The sequence below is a fragment of the Mytilus californianus genome, unplaced genomic scaffold (assembly GCF_021869535.1).
Source record: "Mytilus californianus isolate M0D057914Y unplaced genomic scaffold, xbMytCali1.0.p SCAF_5, whole genome shotgun sequence".
NCBI lineage: Eukaryota > Metazoa > Mollusca > Bivalvia > Mytilida > Mytilidae > Mytilus > Mytilus californianus.
Window position 1 is genome coordinate 106894492 of NW_026262701.1, and position 7334 is coordinate 106901825.

At 33.6% G+C, this 7334-nt stretch overlaps 1 long non-coding RNA gene across 1 annotated transcript; it reads left to right on the plus strand.

Moving 5' to 3' along the window:
- Positions 1 to 1335: 1335 nt before the first annotated feature.
- Positions 1336 to 7092, plus strand: LOC127700494 (uncharacterized). The gene is made up of 3 exons (XR_007981595.1): positions 1336 to 1450; positions 5043 to 5128; positions 6449 to 7092. It is a non-coding gene; the product is annotated as an uncharacterized LOC127700494 (long non-coding RNA).
- Positions 7093 to 7334: the final 242 nt, after the last annotated feature.

The following is a 7334-nucleotide window of genomic DNA, read 5'->3' on the forward strand; positions in this document are numbered from 1 at the left end:
ACACATGAATTATTTGATGATGCATGCTGGAATTTCTTATCTAAATGCATGACCGTGACTACAGACATATATCCATTTACAGATTCTATAATTTCTTGAGAAAAAAAATCAGGAGGGAAGTCAGAGGGAAGTGAAACAAACATTTTAAGCTTTTATTAAACATTGTTGGGAAAACAATAAAATACGACACTGAGTTTTGAAAAAAAAGTTTATGATTGGTCTTGATTTTTTTTTAACAAAGATAGAAACAATTTTTTGTCCCAAGAAAAAAAAACAATGCCCCCTTTTTAGTCACACCGACACACGCCGATGAATGGAGAATTCCAAGTAGGGTCACAAGGTCACATTTTAAAAGTTTTTCAGTCGCCCAGTCTCAAAAAGCAATTTTGACTGGCTTTGTTTTATTAGTCGAATTATATTTTTGCAGGTCAGGTTGCAAAGTGGCAGGTCAGATTTGACCATGTTGACAACGGTCCTAAAAATATCCGAAAAAACGTTGAATCAAACGATATGAACCTACACAGTTTTAATTATAAGACTGACACACACCATGCAGTGTACTAACTGTGCTGGGTGAGGTGCTGTAACTTGATATACATGTATCATTAAGTTACAGTACTGTTAGGATTTGCCTGCCTTTTTACAGGGACTTTCTATACTAACTGTTAGTATAGACTGACCCTGGCTTGAAAGTATGGTTCTCTGCTCAGCAACGGTCGCGTGATTGTAGCAGTAAAATACATCGGAGGGGGGGGGGGGGGGGGAGGGGGGGGGGGGAAGGCACTTCAATACTTAATTGATAGGGGTGTCGCTTGGGTTCTGTTACCCCACCCTTTTCATATAATTTAGATCTTAAAAATGTATACCTTTTCATATATTGCGTCGGTAAAATTGTAACCTTTTCCCATATTGGTTGGGTTTCGTGGGGTGTGTTGGAAAAGTGGAATATTTAAGGCTAAGATTCTGTGTGTAATGTTTACTTACGGCGAGACTTTCGGCTGTGAAAAAATGACAGGGCTTTGCATATACAAGTAATTGGAACTTTATCGACCTTATCATATATTTCTGACAGTTTTCCCCACCTATTCCCATATTTTCAAGCTGGAAAAAGTGACCTATTCCAGCGGCACGTCCTATCACCTTGTATATAGGAAGTGCCCCCCCCCCCCTGAGTAATATACGCAAATGTATAAGTTAATACATTAATTCAGGAGCACAGTCTGTCTTTAACGTAAATAACTTCGAGATTAATATGTAAGTTTACTTTGCTTATCGATGTTCCTGTAATTCAGAATTATATTTATTTGTGAGACCCCCGTCACTATTTATAGTCACTCAAAGAAAGGGGTTCTCCGTTACTGGGAAAATCTTATCTGATTTAGGATCAATTTATTGGTTACACTCCCCTATCACCAGTGATTCTTTGTCGTAAGCTGACATTTTGAAAAAGGTATACTGTTGACCTATCAATTTGCATGATTAGTTACAGATGTCGAGCTAGGATGAAATTTGTAAAAAAAGCAGGACAGGAGTTTTGAGTAAAAAAAAAAAAGGCAGGATGAGCAACATGGCAAAAAAAAAGGCAGGATGACAATTTATGTAAAAAAAAGTCAGGATAAACTAATAAAAAAAAAGGCAGGATCGAATAGAGTGAAAAATATAAAGGCAGGACAGAGATTACAACTTAAAAAAATGCAGGACAACATTTTTCATCCTACCCCCCCCCCCCCCCCATAAAAATCAAATGGTAACTCCCTTACACCTACATGACAAAAACATATACAAATATGGTATCATTGGACATTGCCAATGTGACGGCTCTTCAACAGAAACTAAAGACGTAGAAGTTAACAACTATATAGGTCACCGTAGGCTCTTCAACAGAAACTAAAGACAGAAGTTAACAACTATATAGGTCACCGTACAGATTTCAACAATGGGCTAAAAAGCCAAACTGCGTAATAAGCTACAAAAGGCCAAAATAGATAGACGATATCTGACAAGGGTAGAAATGATCAGAATGTTGAAAAATAAAATCTACTGTCCATTTTAAATGGCATCAAAACTGGCAGCTGACTCATAGGAGTTGTTGCCTTAAATACAGATTTTTACCTTTCTTTTTTCTTCATATTTCTTGAATTTGCCTTTTTATCTCTAAAACTGTAATATTTAAAGAGAAACTTACATTTGTAAATCTTATTAAAAAGTTATTGCTTTTCAATGATGATTTTGATCCAGTTTTTGCAAAAACTTGGAAACTTTAAATCTTGGGTAAACTCCTTATATTATTCTGCCTGGTCTCGTGGTAGAGTGTTAACCTCAAGTGCAGAAGGTTGTTTATTTTGAACCCAACAGGGTAAAACCAAAGACTTTAAAGTTGGTATTTGCTGCTTCTCCTCTAAGCACGCAGTATTATTAAGGAGTAAGAGCAAATACTGGTTTGTTCAGAGTCAGAATTATGTGTCAAGGTAAGGTGACATGTCTCTCTGAGAACTAGTGTAAGAGATAAATTAGTCCATGTAAAAATTGTCTGGTCAGACAAATATAACTAGTATAAAAAGTCCATGGATACAGAATTTACTAGTATATTTAGTCTGATGTCAGTAATTTATGTCCCCAGACTAATTTTCCTAGTCCAAGACATCACTAATCCTAGGTAAAAATGTCCAGTTTTTATACGGCCGCAAAAAATTTTTGCGGTCGTATATTGGTATGACATTGGCGTCTTCGTCCAAAGACACATTGGTTTTCGCACAATAACTTTAGTTTAAGTGAATGGAATTTATATGAAATTTTACCATAAGGTTCAATACCACAAAAGGAAGGTTCGGAATGATTTTTGGGGTTATGGTACCAACAGTTAAGGAATTAGGGGCCAAAAAGGGGCCAAAAATAAGCATTTTTGTAACTTCCAGACAATAACTTGTGTGTTAGTGTATGGATCACTCTGACATTGTACCACAAGGTTCCATATCACAAAGGGAATGCTGGGATTGATTTTGGGGGTAATTGCCTCAAAATTTTAGGAATTACGGGCCAAAAAAGGGGCAAAAAACAAGCATTTTTCTAGTTTCATGACAATTACTTGTGTGTAAGTGTATGGATCTTTCTGAAATTGTACTACAAGGTTCCATATCACAAAGGGAAAGCTGGAATTGAGTTTGGGGGTAATTTCCCAAAACGTTTAGGAATAAGGGGCCAAAAAGGGGCTAAAAATAAGCATTTTTCTAGTTTCCAGACAATAACTTGTGTTCAAGTATATGTATCTCTCTGAAATTGTACTGCAAGGTACCATACCACAAAGGGAAGGCTGGGATTGATTTTGGGGGTAATTGCCTTAAAATATTAGGAATTAGGGGCCAAAAAGGGGCAAAAAACAAGCCTTTTTCTAGTTTCAGGACAATAACTTGTGTGTAAGTGTATGAATCTTTATGAAATTGTACTACAAGGTTCCATATCTCAAAGGGAAAGCTGGGTTTGAGTTTGGGGGTAATTGCCCTAAACGTTTAGGAATTTGGGGCCAAAAAGGGGCAAAAAAACAAGCATTTTTCTAGTTTCCAGACAATAACTTGTGTTCAAGTGTATGGATCTTTCTGAAATTGTACTGCAAGGTACCATACTACAAAGGGAAGGCTGGGATTGAGTTTGGGGGTGATGAATCATAAGGGGATTAAAAAAATGGGGGGGGTATTTTTTTTCTTTAAAATTTTCCATTTTAAGTTGGTTATTTTTTATTTATGTATAAAAGCAAATAATAATGATATGATTTGATTTCATCAAAAATTGAAATATTGGGCTTCTTTTTGATATGCTGAATTTAACCGTGTATTTAGATTCTTAATTTTTGGTCCCGTTTTCAAATTGGTCTACATTAAGGTCCAAAGGGTTCAAAATTAAACTTAGTTTGATTTTAACAAAAATTGAATTCTTGGGGTTCTTTGATATGCTGAATCTAACCGTGTATGTATTTAGATTTTGGATATTGGACCATAATAGGTAAATTAAAAAAATTTTAAGTTCTTAGACCACATTCATTCTGTGTCAGAAACCTATGCTGTGTCAAATATTTAATCGCAATCCAAATTCAGAGCTGTATCAAGCTTGAATGTTGTGTCCATACTTGCCCCAACTGTTCAGGGTTCTAACTCTGTGGTCGTATCAAGCTGCATCCAGCGGAGCATTTTATTCTAATACTGTATGCAACATGTCAAGTATATTTGGTGTATGAAAATTTTTAAGGATGTACATGTTAGTCTGGCATGTTTTATTCGACCTTGACCTCATTTTTATGGTTCATTGCTCAATGTTATTTTTTTGTTTTTTGGTCAGTTTTTCTATTTTCTTATTTCAAATTAGCAATAGGTCAACTATATTTGGTGTATGGAATGATAGTAAGGTGCATATCATGATATGTTTGACTGAGAAGTTTCGTCTTACCTTGACTTTATTTTCATAGTACATTGGACAATGTTTAGTTTTTGTGGTTTGGTCTATTTTTCGTATACTGTAAGCAATAAGGCCCTTATATTTGGTGAATGGAATAATTGTAAGATGCACATGTCTGTCTGGCATGTTTTATATGACCTTGACCTCATTTTCATGGTTCATTGGTCAATGAAAAGTTTGCATTGTTTTGTCAGTTTATCATATGCTTTAAGCAACAGGTAAATTATATTTGGCGGATGTAACAATTGTAAGGTGTGCATGTCTGTCTGGCAGATTTATATAACCATGACCGTATTTTATGGTTCTTTGGTCAATGCTAAGTTTTCTTGGTTTTTTCTTTTTATCAGATATTATAAGCATATGTCTACTTGTAAGTGTATGGAATGACTGCAAGGTGTCATATAAAAATAAGAAGTTGTCTGTCTGCCAAGGTTAATGTTACTGTGACCTCATTTTCATAGAATATTGATAATATTAAACAAAAAAAATGATGAGCATGACAAGATATACAAATGATCCAAAATTGTCAGTTGCCTACTAATTATGTAATAGTAGTTATTGTCATTAAATGATAATGTTTACCCTTTTATGTGTAGGGCAAGAACATTAAAGATAAAGGGAAACTATAAACAAAAGAGATTATCAACAAAAATAGATTTCAGACGTCAACAAAGCCTAAATGGTAAGTCCACTTCTATAAAAGTTATTGCCTTGAATAATGATTATTATGAAAATAAGATGTGGTATGGTAAATGAGAAAACTATCCACCAGAGTTCAATTAAGTGGATGAAAGCAATGCAATTACTTATTAGAGGCCAATGATGACCTGTAAATAATGAGAAAACTCATAACCTTTACATGACATAGTCATCTATAAAAGACACCACAAACAAAATTTGGAACAAAACATCAATTCAAACTTCAAATATACCAGACTAATTCATAAAAATGAACAAGTTATGAAAAAACAAATATGACGGACGTGAACCAACATCAACCACTGAACTATGTACAGGCTCCTGATTTCGGACAGGCAAAATATGGCAGGGTTGATATGAAAATAAGAAGTGGTATGATTGCCAATGAGACTTTTCTCCAATAAGGATCAAATGACATGAAATTTAACAAAATTAGTTCACTGTACAGCCTTCGACAATGAGCAAACCCTATACTGCATAGTAATCTATAAAAGGCCATGAAATTCAAAAAAACAAATGTAAAACAATTCAAAAAGGGCATGGCGTCATTTAAAAAGGGCATAATGTCTATCCATACTAAACATGCTTGGGGGATACACCACAAAGGCGAAAGCTAAGTGCCTGATTTTTGCACAAAACAATAAACAAAAAATAAATATGATATATAGCAACAATTGACAACCACTGAATAACAGGCCCCTGACTTGGGACAGACACTTAAAAATGTGGCATGGTTTAACATGTTTGCTGGCACCAAATCCCCCTCTAATTAAGGACAGTGGTATAAGTGTCAGTTCAATATAAAAACTATAAAATCAGTTCCCGTTTTCATTCTCAATTTTATTAACTCATTAGAATGCAACAAAGCAGAAAAACAGCTACCAAAAACACAGACGGGATGTGGCTGGACATTTATTCTTTCCCTGTAACAAAAAAGACTCAACATACAGATCTATTAGTACTCACAGTTACTGACAGCTAATTCATAGCAAATATCAACTAATAAAATAAACATTTTGTGAGCACCCATCCCACCCCTAACCTAGGACAGTGGTTTTAATAACAGCACAACCTTTGAACAAACTGTAAACATTTGTTGCAATTGGCTTAACTCAAAAGACTGCAACAAGGCACAAAAACAACTAATATGAAAACCATAGACACAAAGCACTGAAATAAGAGTACTTACAATTTTAAATATTCAAATGAAAGTTTTATCAAATTGTACATAAACATGATAAAGTAGCCATTTTATTGCTGTATTTCTCTTCATTTATAATTTTTGAGTTTTGTGTATTTGTAGGTCAGACATCTTGGTTTTCATGATCATCATTCAACAGGTCAATACTGAACAGAAAACTTAAAGTTGATATTTTTCTATATAGTGTGACTTTTTTATTAATTTGAAATGGAATGTGTTTTTTTCCTACATAAGAAAGAGGAAATTTCAACATAATGACTATAAACAAAAAGGAGTCATATTATCATGATCATAGATGCACGTCAAGAACTAAATCATGTAAATGCAACAACGTAATTATCAATTGAAAGAAGGGAGGAATGAAAAAATATATTAGAAATTTGTTGTCCAAATGAACTTGCTTTGTCCACTCATTTAAATCGCTCCATCCAATAAAGATGTACGGAGGAGGATTTTTGAAGAACAGATTGCAAAAATGTTTTGTCTAAGAACTGTAGGAATATTCTAGTGGATGAAATAATTTATTTACTTGACTCTTATGTAGTGGACTGAATAATTGTACATAGCAAGCTGAAACAAGAAAACTAAAACTTAACAGGAAAAGTGTTTATTTTATAAATTTGCAAATATAAACGTAATATTATGAACACCACAAAGGTATAAGATTCAAATTGTTTGCATATTCATGTATTGCAATGGAACTATAACAAAGAAAACTTTACCTCATTAAAAGAGTAAACTATTAACTGTGCTGGGTCAATTTATTCAGTCAGAATATGAAATATTTTTTTCAGTTCTATTTTTCATACTAAAACAAACAAGACAAAGATTTCAAATCAATATTTTTTTTTTTATTAAGACATGTCATTTTATTTCAGTTAAAGGATTTTATTTTTTAACTTTAAATATTATTATACTTTCCAAAATAATAATAATCTTTATTGTCATATAAACAAATTAAAAACATGTTTGTGACAAAATGAAAAAA